At 37.6% G+C, this 17,688-nt stretch overlaps 1 pseudogene; it reads right to left on the reverse strand.

Moving 5' to 3' along the window:
* Nucleotides 1-835: 835 nt before the first annotated feature.
* LOC143613653 (protein JINGUBANG pseudogene) lies at nucleotides 836-2,448 on the reverse strand (annotated as a pseudogene).
* Nucleotides 2,449-17,688: the final 15,240 nt, after the last annotated feature.

Consider the following 17,688-nt stretch of genomic DNA (forward strand, 5'->3'; position numbering starts at 1 on the left):
TTGGTTTTTCAGAAAAATCTTACCCGGATCCGGATTTAACTTGGACCCGGCGGAACCGGTACCCCCTATACCTGACCCGGCCAAAACTTGATAAAAACCTAGCAAAAACAGTCAAAGCCCAACCATACCCAGAAGGCAAGAACCATTTCCTACCCGATTTGCCCTCCTCTATTGACTTTGTTGACATTAGGCCCAAACACCAAAAATTCGTATCATGTATGTATGGGACAGTAATGCAATGTTGACAGGGCTTAACATCTAAACATTATTTACATTCTTGGCTGTGGCCTAGAGTGTGGCTTGATTGATGCATTGGACATAAATGTTATATGTATACATACCATAGTACTGGTTTACTATGATGGTTGTCTTATACGTCTTGGTACGCACTCACTTGTTTTTTAGCTAACATATATTTTAAGCATGTATTTTGGGACATCGATATTCAAGACTTTGAGATTAGCATGGTTGAGCTAGGATTAGGGGATGCTAGGATGACTTCCTTATTTGAGATAGTAAGAAAACTTAAACTTGTTATTTGGAAAATTTGATGTTAGTGGTTATGATGATTAGACGTGTTTCATTTGGTTTGGCTTGATTTCAAGTCTAGTACTTTACAAATGGCTGTAATTTGACTAGATTTAGACGTTTGCAGTTTGTTTATTTAACATCAACCGATTATTTTCCGTTGCTTTATAATTTGGTCTCAATTGGTCACACCAAGGTTCAAGAAGTGAGCGTGACTTTTTAGTTAGTGGTCCAACCCATAATTTTAGTCTAATTCCGTAATTAAGTTTTAATAATGTTCATCTAACTCCATAAATAGTATATTTTGGAAGGTTAATATAAGCATACACGTCAAGTTTCAACAACTTTACAATGAACATATCACAAATTTTGTACATTGATACATATATTGCATCATAATCCTCACCTCACCTCACCTCGTACTCACTCTCACCTACGTGAAAAGACTTGTCCCGAACTTCTCTGTCGAGAAGAGCCACTTGGTACTTGTTGGCTTTCTGCCTCCGCTGGTTCCGTAGTAACCCTCCATATCTTTACCGACTTATCCAAACTACCACTATACACTGTCCAAACTCGGTTACTATCACATCGGCACACCGTCCCCAGCCGTCGCTCATCCTCCACCGCCAAACCCTTCACGGGCCCCGTATGTCCACTTAACACGTGCAAACACTTATGCTCCCCTCCTTCCTCTCTCCTCCACACGCAAATATTCGTATCCGCCGAGCCACTAAATACCAAATTCACAACTGTAGCCAGACACAAAACCGCCAGTTTATGACCTTTCAAAACCCCTCCCCCTCCGCGGGATAACAACTTATCCCGTTCCCAAAAATGCAAAACACCGTCGGAAGATCCCCCATAAATCGCGGTCCCCGCCTGATTAATAATCAACGACGTCACCGCGCATTCCTGCTTAAGCAAATTATCTATAAAAGAATGTTTCGTTCTCTTCCCTTCAAACTCCCTCCGCCACATCTTCACCGTCCCATCAGCCGATCCCGAGAACACCGTCCCGTCAAACCCCGTAACCACCGAGTTAATCGCGTCTTCATGCGCGGTAATCGACTCCAAACACTTGAAATCCGTCACGCTCCAAACTTTAACCGTAGTGTCCCACGAACCCGAGTAAAGAAGCGATTGATCTTCGCTTACACAAATACTAGAAATCGCATCGTTATGTTTAATCCATATATTCTTTTGTTTCCCCTTCACTTCCGTATAGTTTTTCGGCTTCACCGATTTCTTAACGACCGATTTAAACGTGGGCAACGTCCCGATTCGCTTATGCACGCTCGGGTTCCTACTTGACACCTTCCAAACCCTAATCTTCCCATCCTGGTGACCAGTAAAGATCTTCTCACTCGCAATCACAATCGCTTTAACCAAACCGCTATTCGATTTAAACGACGAAAACTCTTTATGATTCTTCCAAACACGAACATTCTTGCTGTCGGATCCCGTGTACAACAAATCCCCAGTGGCTGCTAACGAGTATACGTTCCCTTCTTCGCGGACAAGGGACGCCATTAACCCGGTGTAATCCGAATGGGTATCGGAGCAATCCGGGGCCGATCTTTCCACATAAGATGCCCATGGAGACCTTGTTAATGGAGACATCTGGCTAGAAGTCGAGCTACTACCGAAAAACATACGCGATGTGAACGAATCTCGTTGGCGCATGCTGTCCTCGGTTGGAGAATCAATGTCTTCGATTTGCGGAGGGGGGATATTGTTTTCGGACATGTTTCGTAGGCGAAACGATAACTCGTTCGCCATGTCCTTAGGTTGTTGTTCATTGGTGTTGGTAGTCTTTTCGGCTTGCTGCTGGCGAGGCGCGTTGCCATCGTTGTATGAACTTGCCTGGATTTCTCGTTGCGGCGAGTTTCTAATCTGCATGGTTATGGTTCGGGATATTGAAGGTTGATAAGCAAGTTTTCGGGGTATTATTCAGGCATGATTGTAGATATGAAGGTATGGAATTAATCATAAAGTGAGATTGGGGATTTGATGAAGATAAAACTGGAAAATGGAAAAGGTGTTGAAGAAGACGATGGACGTAAACCATTGAAGGAATGGCATTGAAGATGCATGTATAATAATATAATAGGTGGTGTGTGATTTATGTTTATTTAATATTTAAGCTACGCATTTTCACAAATTAACGCGTCAAATAATAGTGCCAATGTGCAATTGTAGTTATTGCAATTAAAGAATTTGAATCAAATCAAAGGTTAACTCATTCACAGTGGCGCCTCCAGAAAATTTTGTTACGTAGTGCAAAAATTTCTATAGGTCGCTTGGTCATCGTTGTATAAATATATAATAAACAATAATTTTTTTTGGTCGGTTTATAGTTGAGTCATATTTAAAAAATAACCATCAAACAAATTTGCATATAATTAGTTAAAAAGATGAAAAGATCTCCAAACTAACCTAAAATACACCAAAAAACCTCATCGTCTTCATCATAGCTTTCAACCAGTGATAAAAATGGGACCTTTAAATGTGGTTCCGAATAGATTTTTATTTTTTTTTTCAAATTCACAATAGTAAGTCGGTAACTTTACACAATGTATGAGATTAGAATTGACATTTTTAATGTTATTTTAGTTTATTTAAATGATATGATAATTACTATTATGTTTTTTGTATTATAATAAATTTAAAATATGTCTACATATATATTGTAATAATAAAACTAAACAGTAAATCATAAACTTAGTAAATGGAAAATGAATCAGAAAAGGTTTTAATAAATTAAATAAAGAATAAAAGAAAATAATAACTAAATAACTTAAATATTTAAAGTGGCTTTTGTCAGTTTTTTAGCTTTTTACAGCCTTTCACGTAACTAAAAGTAAAAGGCATCATCTTCTTGGCTTATCAAACACACAGGTTTCTTCACTCATCGGCATTGCCGGAAAATTTTTCCGGTAAACTAAAACTCAATCTTTTCTTTTTCTCAATGCTTTCAAAAGCTTAAGGGGGCGGTTGGAAAATTTTAGGGGGGGCTCGAGATTTTCAGATATATATAACACTAAAAGAAAAAATCTAAGGTGGGCGGCAGCCCCCCTTCCTTTCTCTTTAGGTCCGCCTCTGCTCATTCATTTGTTGGGCGTAATTTTGGACTCAAAGTCATAAGTCGATGAACTTGAGGGATCAATAATGACAAGTTAGTCATATTTTGTTATGTTTTATAATTACACTAGCTTTAAAAACTCGTGTATTACACGAGATAAATTAATGTATAATTTACAATGAATAATTTATTATGTAAAAAAAGATGTATTACAATTAGAGTCGTTTTATATCATCAAATATATTTGAATTTTAAATCGAGAATGAGTTGTTTTATAATTGGTATACAATAATGAAGCAATGTCACTGGAAACAACATTAAAACAATGAAGCCTTTCGATGTGAAAATGTAGCTAAAGTCTTTCACAAAAATGTTATACATTCCATATCCGGCCATAACAAAAAAGACACCAGATTTTCCTTTTTGAACGGCTTTCATATTGTCCTTATAAACACATTGTTGTTCAACTATCACGATAGTCGTATAGTAATATAAAAAATGAAAAATTTATCTATGATTTTTAAGACTGAATATTTGTAAACAAAATTAAAAAAAAATTATGATAGTTTCTTGCATATGAAGATATCTCAGAAAATTGAATGTTAATATACTCTTTAAGCATAAACTCTTTTATATCTATATTTTAATTTCAAAGAAATTGAAATTACATGTTTACGAATTGTTATTTAATGACAAGTTAGTCATATTTTGTTATGTTTTATAATTACATGTTTACAAATTGTTATTTAATGACAAGTCAGTCATATTTTGTTATGTTTTATAATTACATGTTTACAAATTGTTATTTAATTATAATTATAATAGGTTATGTATTGGCTAACAAGTTATGTTAGTGTATATATATATATATATATATATATATATATCAAGTCATGGTTAACTGAGTTAGGGTTATGTGAGATGTAACTGAGTTAGGGTTCATCTAAAGACACATGAGAGTAACCGAGCCAAGGTTCATCTAGATGTATCGAGTTAGGGTTCATCAAGAGTCAAACCAAGTTATGGTTTGAAAGTTGTAATCAGTTTTTTAAGTAATATTTTTTGATTAATATAAACAAGAGTTATTCATGTAGTTTATGTTTTACCATCGATCGGACTTGATAGCTAGTTTGTTCCAAAAACGTACAATATATTCACACGGTTACCTTTTTTTATTGAATTTTGAGTTATGCGTGTTGCATCCCAACTTTTCACAGATAACTCAGCCTACGTTTGGCTCTGGAGGAGACTAAGTAAGATAGCTTGTTACAAATTGTTGATTTTTATTATTTGTTTTGATCACGTCCATAGCGTTGTTTATGTAAACCAGAATTGATATTTGGTAACGGCGCCGGTAAAAAAAATAATATTCGGTTACGGTATTTGGTCATTATAGTCTTTAGTTAGTATGTAGTTTGTCTATTGACTTAATGTTTTGGTTATTAGTATTTATCTTATATGTGTTTTATTTTAACATTATCTAGAACGTATCTAGTCATAGTATTGCTTTTCGTTTAGTCAGATGGAATCAGAGCACGTTATTATTCTGATAGCATGTATGTTGCATTGGAGTATATCTTTCAACATCGTCATTCTTTTGGTGGAGATCGTGGGGTTCATTGTTTGTCGTTGGTGTGCGTTGGGTTACCTTCATGCTAAGGCCGACAAACTTGATACAATGCTCGAAGAATGAAAGAAGTAGTTGATGTAATCGTAGGTGGCAGATACTTCGATAAATTTAATTCACGTGGATAGACACTATATGATGCTGAAGAAACACAGATCCAATCCCGGGTATGGGTCCTGGATCTAATGAGTCCACAAGATAGGATATGATAATTACAACCAAGATATGAGTACAACCTCCCAAAGTCCAGTGACCGGAACCTCCAAAACAGACACCGTGAGTCTCGTTACAGGAAGGACAAGAGAGGGGATCTTCCTGTAACCACCCTCCGGCGTGAGAATCAGTAACCTTCGTAATGGAGAAAGTACTGAAGTATATAGACTAAGTGCAGTCAGAATATAGGTGAGTGAATGAATACCTCATACCGTTTGACAAGGTATTTATAGCCGAATGATGATGGAAGATGATTGGGGCAGATGTCCTCTTCCAGAAGACCTTTGATAACCGCCTAGACACGTGTCCTCTTGTGATAGGTTGAGCTATACGTCATGTGCATGAGCATAACAACCTGGACACGCGTCACCAGCTGATAGGATAGATCGCGCCCTGGCCATGTGCACGGTTATAACAACCTGGCCAGGTGTCATTTGTTCAACAATAAACTCAAAACTAACTTATGTACATTAATGCGATGAACATCAAAAACTACTCAAGAACGACTCCGTCTAAACGTGTTTTTATCAAGAATAATGAAACCTAAACGTGTAGAAGACGAAGAAGAAAATATGAGCAGAACACGTAGATGCCGATAATAATCCAATTTGATTAACTCATTTGTTTAACACCCCTTATGTTTGTTATCAATAACAAATGTGTGGGCCTTGGGCCTTGACCTTCATAAGATTTTATGCAGCCCATCAAAGTTCAGCCCATTCATCCATAAGCAAGACATCTAGCTTCAAGCCCAATAACGCTTCCAGCCCAACAATTCTCCGATGACCAACCCAAAACATAAGAGATCGTTAAAAAACATCAGTAAACAACCAACCGACACATTTGGATATAAAATTGATAAATACATTATTTTTAACAGTTTATTTTGATGGTAACTTTCATGTTGAAATTGAAAATTCAGAGTGATGATGTGTCATATCAAGATATATATAGAGTTTAAAACAAAAGTAAATAAGCATCAAACGTAACGTTGGATGTTATAAAATACAAGAGCATTGTAATTTGTAGAGAAACAAAAAATAATGGAAAGTCAGAAACAAATGATTAGGAGTTTGAAGATGATGAAGTTTCAAGCATCAGTTGTTTTCCTATAGTGGAGTTGAATGGAAGATCATCAATATCAGTAATAGAGGAAAGTGTGAAAACACGTGTAGCAATGGAAAAAAAATTGCAATTAAAGAAACGAAAAAACACATCCACTAAAGTTCTTTACTTTATGAACTTGAAGACGAGTTCTTGTTGTTTTTAGATGAAGGAGGACGGTGGATGAGTGATAATTTGAATGAGTTGTATGTAAAGTTGTATACTGGAAGGGAAGTGGAATTCCCCCACATAGACCAAATATAAAATATATTTGGCTTTAGGGTTAAAGTTAAATTTATTCAACTCTAATTTATGGAGTGGGAGTTTCATACGAGGAGTAGTGTTGTAAAAGTCGGATTTCAAGGTTTTGGAATCAGCGATTACTCGGTCATCCCAGGACTTTTTCCAACTCGGCTACTGTACTCAGCCATGGTCAAACTCGGTTAAGACTCGGCCTACTCGGCCCTACTTGGCCAACACCAATTTTGACTTTTTTTCTTAGTAAAAACAAGTAAAAGCCCATATTCTATCACAAACATGATAAATTATTTCAAATTGTTGGGGTGCCCTTGAAAGTATCTGATAAATTGGTTTACTGAGGACATTTTTGAGCTTGTATCCGGTTAAAACATTGATGGGGTGCCCTTGAAAGTATCTGCGGAGGCGACAGGCGGCATAGACAAGTGCCAAAACAAGTTTTTCAAGCATGGAGTATCTTGTTTCCAGGTCCGATAATGTTCTGCTGACATAGTAGATAGGCGTTTGAACGTTCTTTCGGTCTGTCAGAAGGACGGCCTCGATGGAAATGTCTGAAGCCGATAAATACAACGTTAAAGGTTCTCCCGCGTGAGGTGCTGTTAACGTGGGAAGCTCCATTAAACATTTTTTGACCTCCAGGAAAGCTTGTTCCGCCTCCGCGGTCCATTTGAATTGTGCTTTCTTAATGCAGTTTCTTAGTGTTGAGATGAAAGGATGAGACTTGGCTGCATGATTTGCCAAGAAACGATTCAAAGCAACCAGTCGGCGATTGAGTGTCTGAACTTCCTTGAGGGAAGACGGGGACGACATGCGGGCTATAGCTTGAACTTTATCTGGATTAGCTTTGAAGCCCGCATCCGTGACAATTACTCCCAGAAACTTTCCCTCTTCCATTCCGAATGAACACTTGGCTGGGTTCAACTTCATGTTAATGCCTTTCAATGTTTCGAAAGTCTCTTCAATATCTCTTAACATCTGGTCTTCCTCAATACTTTTGATTACGAGATCATCCATATACACCACTAAATTTCGACTAATTTGGTTTTTAAACGCTATGTCCATTAATCGTTGATATGTGGCTCCCGCATTCTTTAGTCCAAAAGGCATCATTTTATAACAAAAGGTGCCTTGATCGGTGCGGAATGCTGTCTTGGCTTCATCTCCTGCTGCCATGCGGATTTGATGATAGCCTTTGTAAGCGTCCAGGAAGCACTTGAATTTTAATGGTGCCACAACATCAACTTTGAGGTCAATTTCAGGCAGAGGATAACAATCCTTGGGACATTCTTTGTTTAGATCTTTGAAATCAATGCACATCCGCCACGTTCCGTTGCTCTTGGGAACTATGACTGGGTTAGCAACCCATGTCTGGTAGCGGATTGGACGGATGATCCCGACTTGTAAGAGGTCCTGGACTTGCTTGTTCATTGCCTTTGTTTGTTCCGGACCCATCTTTCGTTGTTTCTGAACAATTGGTGTAAACAACGAGTTTACCCTTAATTTGTGTTCCGTGATAGTCCGCGGGACGCCAGTCATGTCCGCGGGCTGCCATGCGAACACATCAACATTTTTTGACAATAACTGTTTCAGGAAAGTCCGCACTATTTCGGAGATAGCAGGTCCAATTGTTACAGTTTGATCGGGGAAATCTTTGTTCAAGACCCACTTTTCTGGTTCGGTTCTCAAAGTTTGTTTTGGGATCTTGCTGGGTTTTGAGCTCTCGGTTGCAAAGCAATGTCGATTGACGTGAATTATTGCTATACCAGTGCAGGTCGAAACTCCTACTGCACCGTGTGCTGTGGACGGATGAGCATTGAAGTCACCAATTGCTTCTCGTCCGAGAATAATGTCATGTTTTGATATTGCTGGCAAAACCAGAAATTCGACCTCCTCGGTCCTCGAATGAATTCCGTCGCTCAAGGTAACTGGGAATGAAATTACCCCCCGCGGATGCATTTCCCCTCCAAATCCCGACACTGGAGCATGGATGGGTTTCAATCTTTCTTTATCTTCTTCGTCAAGCTTTTCAAAGCATTGTTCATACATGATGTCCGATGTGATGCCGGTGTCGAAGAAGACGTAATGAGAACGATAATGCCCGAAAAGAGCAGTGATGATCAGGGGATTCTTATTGTTCGGGCCCCCTTTAATTCGAGGGAAGATCACTAGCTCATTCTTCCACTCTTCATCATCAGACTCTTTCCTCTTATTCCTTGTATGGAACTCGCCTTGTATCATATGAACGTTCAAATCTTTAATTTGCTTCTTACTCGGGCCTTGGATGTCCCGAACGGGCGCTTTACCATTATCAGGTTTCCCATTTTTTACCAGGTGCCCGAGTTTTCTAGATTTAACAGCCGCCTCAATTTCATTTCTCAATGATCTACATTCGTTCGTATTATGACCGATGTCATCGTGATACGAACAATGCTTCTTAGCATCTAAGAATGACCTTCTTGTCAGTGGCTGTGGTTTCCTGAAATTTATATTTTCTATAATTAGAATTTCAGCAGGAGTCTTTGAAAGAGGAGTCCAATTGTTGGAACCTCGGTTTGCGGGTCCCGCTTTGTTCTTGTTGCCTATGAGGGATCTTGCATCAAATGGTTTTGACACTTCCGCACTTGGCTGAAGCCTTGACCAGATAGGGCCTTTCGCCTGTCTATTAGGTCTTGGATTCTGAAATTCGACTTTAAATTTTTGCTTCGGGTTACCATTCCTCAATGTTTTTTCAGTGTTAGCATACACCTTTGCTGCAGTCATAAGGTCGTCCCACTCTTTCGGCATTCCATCTCTGCCAGTAAGTGTGCGGACTAAATCATCACATTTGATGTTTTTGCGGAAGGCACCGCGAAGCATATCTTTACTGATTCCGCCAATGTTCAAGCTCTCGTCGTTGAACCTGGTGATAAAATCTTCTATGGACTCGTTATCGCGGCGGACAACATCTAAAATTTCTGATTGGTCTCGCGTATGTTTCTTCTGCTGGCTGAACTGCTGAGAGAATTTTTTCACCAGATCGTCCCAACTAGAAATTTCACCGTCGGGTAACTTTTCAAACCATTCTCTTGCTGGCCCTGTTAGTGTCAACGCGAACATATGACACCAATAAGGGAGCGTCCAACCACTAACACCACCTACTGCCACGAAGTTCTGGAGATGATCACTTGGATCAGTCATACCATTGTACTTGCCTACTGATGTAGGTATTTTGGCATTGACAGGGAAGGGTGCGGTGGCAATTGCTGCTATGAATTTCGATTTTTCGGCAAAGGCCGCCGGGTGATACGGTTTAGTGAAGTCTCGTTCCGCATTGCTATGGTATTCGGTGTGGCGGACTATGTCATGCGGACGACCGCTTTTTGCCTGAGAACTCATCCTACTGTCACCGGTATACATACTGTAATCTCCCGGGTGGTAGGATGAATCGTAACTATCAAACTCTTCCAAGTAAGATGGCATCCGCATATTTATACGAGGACGAGGGCGTAACCTCGGTAATTCACCAAACTCTGGTTCCGTCGATTGGCTGTAACGAAGCTGACTTCCTCTTACTGTTGGTGGAGGAGAAGGGGATCTCCTGGGAGATTCCTCATAATTCAAAGTGCGGGTATGAAATCGTTCATCACGTTTTCTGCGCTCATATTCAGCCACCAAACTTTGTTGTTGCACATGAAGCCACTCCTCAGGAGTTAAATGTCCTCTAGATCTTGAATTACGTTGATGAGATCTCGCCACGTCAGAGTCACCTGAATCATCTTCCAGATCCAACACTGGCCGCTTTCGGCGAGTTTCTTCCGTAATCCGTCTGAGGTTACCCAAATTTGAACTTCTGGTGCCGAACCACGTCCCATATCTGTGGGAGTGGGACCGGTCGGTGTTGTAACATTCTCTAGGGTGAAACCCCCAGGTGTTACATTGGTGATTCTTGACCCCGGAGTTGTGACACGCTCAAGAGTACGGCCACTTGGAGTCGTAATACGTGCAAAAACACTAAGACCCGGAGGTGATTCTGTGTTAGTTACACATGAATCAGGTGCAGGGGTTCCCGTCGGCCCTTCAGGAAGTTTACTCATATCAAACGAACCAAAAAACCAACGAAAACTATTGTTGTTCTAACACAAAACACGGATGGCGCAAATGAAGAAACACAGATCCAATCCCGGGTATAGGTCCTGGATCTAATGAGTCCACAAGGTAGGATATAATAATTACAACCAAGATATGAGTACAACCTCCCAAAGTCCAGTGACCGGAACCTGCAAAACAGACACCGTGAGTCTCGTTACAGGAAGGACAAGAGGGGGGATCTTCCTGTAACCACCCTCCGGCGTGAGAATCAGTAACCTTCGTAATGGAGAAAGTACTGAAGTATATAGACTAAGTTCAGTCAGAATATATGTGAGTGAATGAATACCTCATACCGTTTGACAAGGTATTTATAGCCGAAGGATGATGGAAGATGATTGGGGCAGATGTCCTCTTCCAGAAGACCTTTGATAACCGCCTAGACACGTGTCCTCTTGTGATAGGTTGAGCTATACGTCTCATGTGCATGAGCATAACAAACTGGACACGCGTCACTAGCTGATAGGATGAATCGCGCCCTGGCCATGTGCACGGTTATAACAACCTGGCCAGGTGTCCTTTGTTCATTGGTTAGTATGTCACGTATTCCCCAAGTAAGAATCATGAGCCTTCTTCTAGAGAGTACTTGAATGGTGACAGCTGTCCCGCTGGCATTATCCTCCAGTTGTTTTATGCGGACAGATGTCTTGTCCTGCGGATGACTTTTGAGGATGCACGGATACTTCCGCGCGTGTTTTGAGGACGTTCCTCCTCTATCGTGATATGCGGGTGATCCGTATGTCCCGCGGGTGACTTATAAGAACATTCTCTGTGACCCGCGGGTGGTACTTAAGGGTATTTGGGTCTTTTTGGTACCCTACCTCTACAGATGCTATTCAACTATCCATTATGAGCAAAATTAGGTGTTATCGACAACTTTGCAACTTGAAGGATTACATCCCCTAATTATATGAATTTCTTCTTACTTGACAAGTGGTATGTTTATGTCACAATTTGTACTAGATAAAGCAAACAAATACACGAACAACTTTACAGATGCAATGGTGAATCTATGATTAGTTCAATCAACAATAAACTCAAAACTAACTTATGTACATTAATGCGATGAACATCAAAAACTACTCAAGAACGACTCCGTCTAAACGTGTTTTTATCAAGAATAATGAAACCTAAACGTGTAGAAGACGAAGAAGAAAATATGAGCAGAACACGTAGATGCCGATAATAATCCAATTTGATTAACTCATTTGTTTAACACCCCTTATGTTTGTTATCAATAACAAATGTGTGGGCCTTGGGCCTTGACCTTCATAAGATTTTATGCAGCCCATCAAAGTTCAGCCCATTCATCCATAAGCAAGACATCTAGCTTCAAGCCCAATAACGCTTCCAGCCCAACAATTCTCCGATGACCAACCCAAAACATAAGAGATCGTTAAAAAACATCAGTAAACAACCAACCGACACATTTGGATATAAAATTGATAAATACATTATTTTTAACAGTTTATTTTGATGGTAACTTTCATGTTGAAATTGAAAATTCAGAGTGATGATGTGTCATATCAAGATATATATAGAGTTTAAAACAAAAGTAAATAAGCATCAAACGTAACGTTGGATGTTATAAAATACAAGAGCATTGTAATTTGTAGAGAAACAAAAAATAATGGAAAGTCAGAAACAAATGATTAGGAGTTCGAAGATGATGAAGTTTCAAGCATCAGTTGTTTTCCTATAGTGGAGTTGAATGGAAGATCATCAATATCACTAATAGAGGAAAGTGTGAAAACACGTGTAGCAATGGAAAAAAAATTGCAATTAAAGAAACGAAAAAACACATCCACTAAAGTTCTTTACTTTATGAACTTGAAGACGAGTTCTTGTTGTTTTTAGATGAAGGAGGACGGTGGATGAGTGATAATTTGAATGAGTTGTATGTAAAGTTGTATACTAGAAGGGAAGTGGAATTCCCCCACATAGACCAAACATAAAATATATTTGGCTTTAGGGTTAAAGTTAAATTTATTCAACTCTAATTTATGGAGTGGGAGTTTCATACGAGGAGTAGTGTTGTAAAAGTCGGATTTCAAGGTTTTGGAATCAGCGATTACTCGGTCATCCCAGGACTTTTTCCAACTCGGCTACTGTACTCAGCCATGGTCAAACTCGGTCAAGACTCGGCCTACTCGGCCCTACTTGGCCAACACCAATTTTGACTTTTTTCTTAGTAAAAACAAGTTAAAACCCATATTCTATCACAAACATGATAAATTGTTTCAAATTGTTATTTTAAACATGCATAATTTTGAATTATGTTTATTTTATTACAAGAATTATGTTTATTTTAACGTGAGTTATGCTTGTTTTAACACACACACACACACACACACACATATATATATATATGTGTGTGAGTGTGTGTATAATATCTAATAATTAATTTTCGTTATATTTATCATATCCGAGTACTCCGAGTACTCCCTCCAAGGTGGTCGGCCGTCTAAGGACCGCTTAGAGACTTTTGCAACATTGATGAGGAGGTGGTTTTATGTGCTTCTTCAACATGATGTCTTCCAGTTAAAATTCCTTTCACCTATTTGGGTTTATCGGCTGGTTCAAGTATGAAAAGAGTTGAAGATTGGAAGGTTATCATAAATAAATTCAAAACTCGTCTTTGGTTTGGAAGTTGAAATTATTATCTGTAACATTCGTTAATTTTCAAACCCGAAACCCGGCCCATTTTAGTTTTCAATGTGATTTGAAACATTTATAATCCATGAAATGTTGGGTGTCTATGTTTTAATCGTGTCATGTTATTGGTCATTGATACTAAAGTTATATCATATTTACTATGCTAACATATTCGCAAGTTTTGATGAATCGAAAATTGTTAACTCACATCGTAATTTATTAATATGTTACGTATTTAAAGCGTTTGGAAACTCGTATAACATAAGTCGATATTTGGAGTCCCTAATAAGTTATGTATATGGATTTTGCCTATACATAATAAGTTATGACTCATACGTGTGTTTTTTTCATTTTATAACATAATAAATTGTTACGGGCCTTTAAACATGTAACTAGCCTAAGTACTATATCTAATTAATTATTGTAGCAAATTTTCCTTCTCACATCTTAAAAATACAATATAATCCAACCCAACCCCCCCCCCCTTACCATTCATCCCACCCCCTTTATCATTCTCCAAGTTTTACAACTTTTTACAAAAACAAACTTTCCTAAATTAGCCCTCCAAATCTTGTTATTTATATGAGACTATCATCCCCTATTTTTCTTTGTACCATTATTATTCTTCTTTGAAATTCAAAGAAAGAATTTGTCTTCTCCTCTCTCATCTCCATCTTTTTCATCTTTCTTATTGTTACTATTTTGTCAAAATAATAATAATAATAATAAGGTAATCAAGTTGTGGTGTAACACTAGTTGTACTATCTTTAAGGTTTCTTTTATTCTTGTTCATCTTTTTTTTACATGGATGCAATGCCATCATACATTCTTGTCAAGGATCCTAAATAATCTATACACCATGGTATGTGTTGTGGAGGAGAAAAATAACTAGAGGCTGGAAGATGATCTTCAATAGTCACACATTAACAAAGTTATTACATTCCTTGTAACTTTATGTTTTAATTTGATTTTCTTTTATACACTAACCATAAGTGTTTGATGACACATATTCTTTATATGATGTATTCATCACCCCATCAATGTCTTATAATTAATTTCCATCAAAAACCATTTCAAAATGTAAAGGACATTGTTAATTGTTGTCACACCCCGACCAAAGGCGGCGGAACATGCCGGGGTGCAACGTGATTGGACAAATAAACAAGACATTATTTAAAGTGACAATATTTAATTAACTCATTTTATTTCATAAATCAATAAACAACACATCTCTTTCATACAAACAAATTGAATACAAGTAAACAAATATATTGTTCGTTTTACTAATATCCTAATAGTCTTGGTAACGTTTTTCGTCAAGTCCTCGAGTCAACAAAAGTCAAACCTGTAACATTTCATAAAATAAAGTTTGTCAACACAAAGGTTGTGTAACAACTCAGACTTTTAAACCCGGCCCACTCTTACGTTCGGGCTATTTATATCGCGTCTATCAAAAAGATTTAATTATTATTATTTAATTAATTATATAAAACATATTTATAACTTTCATAATTTGGCAAAAATTAACCTAAACTTATACTTTTACCCAATAATGTTTCCATATTAAATCCTCAGGGTCCAAAATACAAATACTATATATATTATTATTTTAACTTAATAACTCATGACCCATATTCGTTTACCAGTGCAACCCACTAACCCAATTCGTAAACCCGTTTACAAATCAATAATTTGGACCTTACTTGTCGGAATTGAGTTTGGAAATCACTTATTATCATTGAAATCGGTCTTAACCGACACCCTTAATATGTCAATTGTATTATCATTGATTCCTTTTACCTTTTTTTAAACGAACCGACACTCGTTAAATCTTCTTGGACCTTAATCCTTGTCGTATAATTGGTAATTGAATCTTGGATTTTGTAACCATTCTAATTTCGGCCTGCTGACATGATAAATAAAGAAACAACAATCAATATTAATACGTATTACTCGCATTACCTAACCGTCCTAAACTGATGCGTGTGTGCGTGAGGTATAAAATATAAAAGGATGGGATGATTTGCTTTTGCACAAGATCGTGTTTTAAATTTATAAAAGTGATTTCTACAAAGACTAAACACACACAAAATAGGCAAGTGTACCTATCGTATATGTAGAATAGTATTGGTAAGAACCAAGTATCGATCCGTGGACACAAAGGTTTCTAATAATAAATCGTTGTTTTGCTTTAATCGAAGGTTTTAATCATTTTTGGGGTTAATTTTGACTTTTTATAAAATTTAAATACTTATATATAATATATAGGTGACCAAGACAAGAAATTCTACACGAGTTGTTCAATTATGCAAAGGTTACCATCTAAGATCAAGAATCCACTCCATTTTAATATTGATAATTAATATTTGAACATGTGATAAACTTGCCATAGCAATATATGATAGATAGATCCTTAAACCTTAAGTGAGCATCTTTGGCACTAAGGAGATAGTATGCGCATTTTAAAGTCCACCCTTTCCTAATGTCATACCATCTCAATGATGCCAATTTAAGTTGGCAAGTAGTTTCGTAAAGTAGAAAGATTAGGATTGACTTCGATTTCTCAAATACCAAATCTAACAACTTCGGGTGGTTGTAGTTCATCACACAACCTCTCCTTGGTTGATTTATGTAGGTTATAATTACACATTCCGTTAACATATGATTTCTTTAACTAATTTGATATCCTAAGCAAAGCCATTTTCGGATTACCATGGTTTAGAAAAATACATCATAACTTATATCTCATCATTTCTAAGTACAATATAAGGATCCATGTTTCAATAATGTATCAAAGTATTTCTATCTTTCAAGAACATGAATCGATCATGAACGATTGCCAATGGAATTGACAACCACCAACTTTGAATTAGTGATTTAAGATGGTGAAACATTTCTCATCAAAAGATAATTGTAATATAACCATGTACTTTACTAGACTACACCACATGTCTTGATTAATTATCAAGTAAAACAAAGCTTCTTCATAGATTTTAGATGGTAAAAGGAGTTTAGCTCATAATGAGCATGATGATAAACATTAAGATGATTGATAATAACAAATACATGATTAAACTTGGAACAATCTAACAAAATGTAGATGAATCTTTCTTCTTAATGATGGTAATGATGGTTGATGGTGATGATCTCTAATCCTTTAAACTCTTCACTAGATCTTCAAAGTAAGTGTTAGTGTGTGTTTTTATAAGTGAAAACCGGAGAGAGCTCTTTTCAAGGCACACCAAATGAGTGCAACATGAGCCACTATTTACAGGCAATCTGGATAGTGAGGCATGGCCCCGTGCTTGATGAGCACGCCCCCGTGCATTTTTATGACATGTGCCAGATTTGTTTTGTCTCTTCTGTGAGGTGGCAACGGCCCCGTGGTTGGTAGGCACGACCCCGTGGTTTTTAGTGACATGTGCTCAAATCTTCTTTGTCTTTTCTGTGTTCTTGTCCACGGCCCCGCGCTTGATGAGCACGGCCCCGTGCTTTTGTTTCCAGATTTTGTCTTTTCTTGTGTTGGAAGCATTGGGGGGCGTGTTTCTTGAGGCATGTGGGCGTGTTTCTTTGTTTTCTTGTGTTTTCTTCTGTTTTTCTTCGTCTCTTTGCTTGTTTTCTTCGTTTGGGGCTTGGTTTTACCGGAAATTATGTTTTATTATGATAAGTAGCCGTTTATGCTATGTTATTTGATGGAAATTGCAGTTTTTATAGATTATTTGATGCCAAAAAGATGTATATTTCTATGTACATCAAACATCCCCACACTTGAACATTGCTTGTCCTCAAGCAATCTTCTTATAAATATCCTCTAAAAACAGCAGGCTTAGATTATAACTATCCCTTAAGTGAGCTCCAAGAAGATGAAACAAAATAACCAATCTTTATGTTAGTGATAAATAAGAGGGAACTTTTGTTTTTATGAGCTTCCGCTTATGCAAAACTTCACGTTCTCACAATGTTCACTCACACTCGGTTTTATATCTGATCATACCTGTGATGTATGTATGTGAACACTCTTAGTCAAAATGCAACCTGTGATAAATAAGCTTGTAACAAGTTCAAATCTCCACCTTTTAAAGGGTTGCATAGATCA

The sequence above is a fragment of the Bidens hawaiensis genome, unplaced genomic scaffold (genome assembly GCF_021521415.1).
Source record: "Bidens hawaiensis isolate Kalapana, Puna unplaced genomic scaffold, B.hawaiensis_p1.1 tig00038002_1, whole genome shotgun sequence".
Taxonomy (NCBI): domain Eukaryota; kingdom Viridiplantae; phylum Streptophyta; class Magnoliopsida; order Asterales; family Asteraceae; genus Bidens; species Bidens hawaiensis.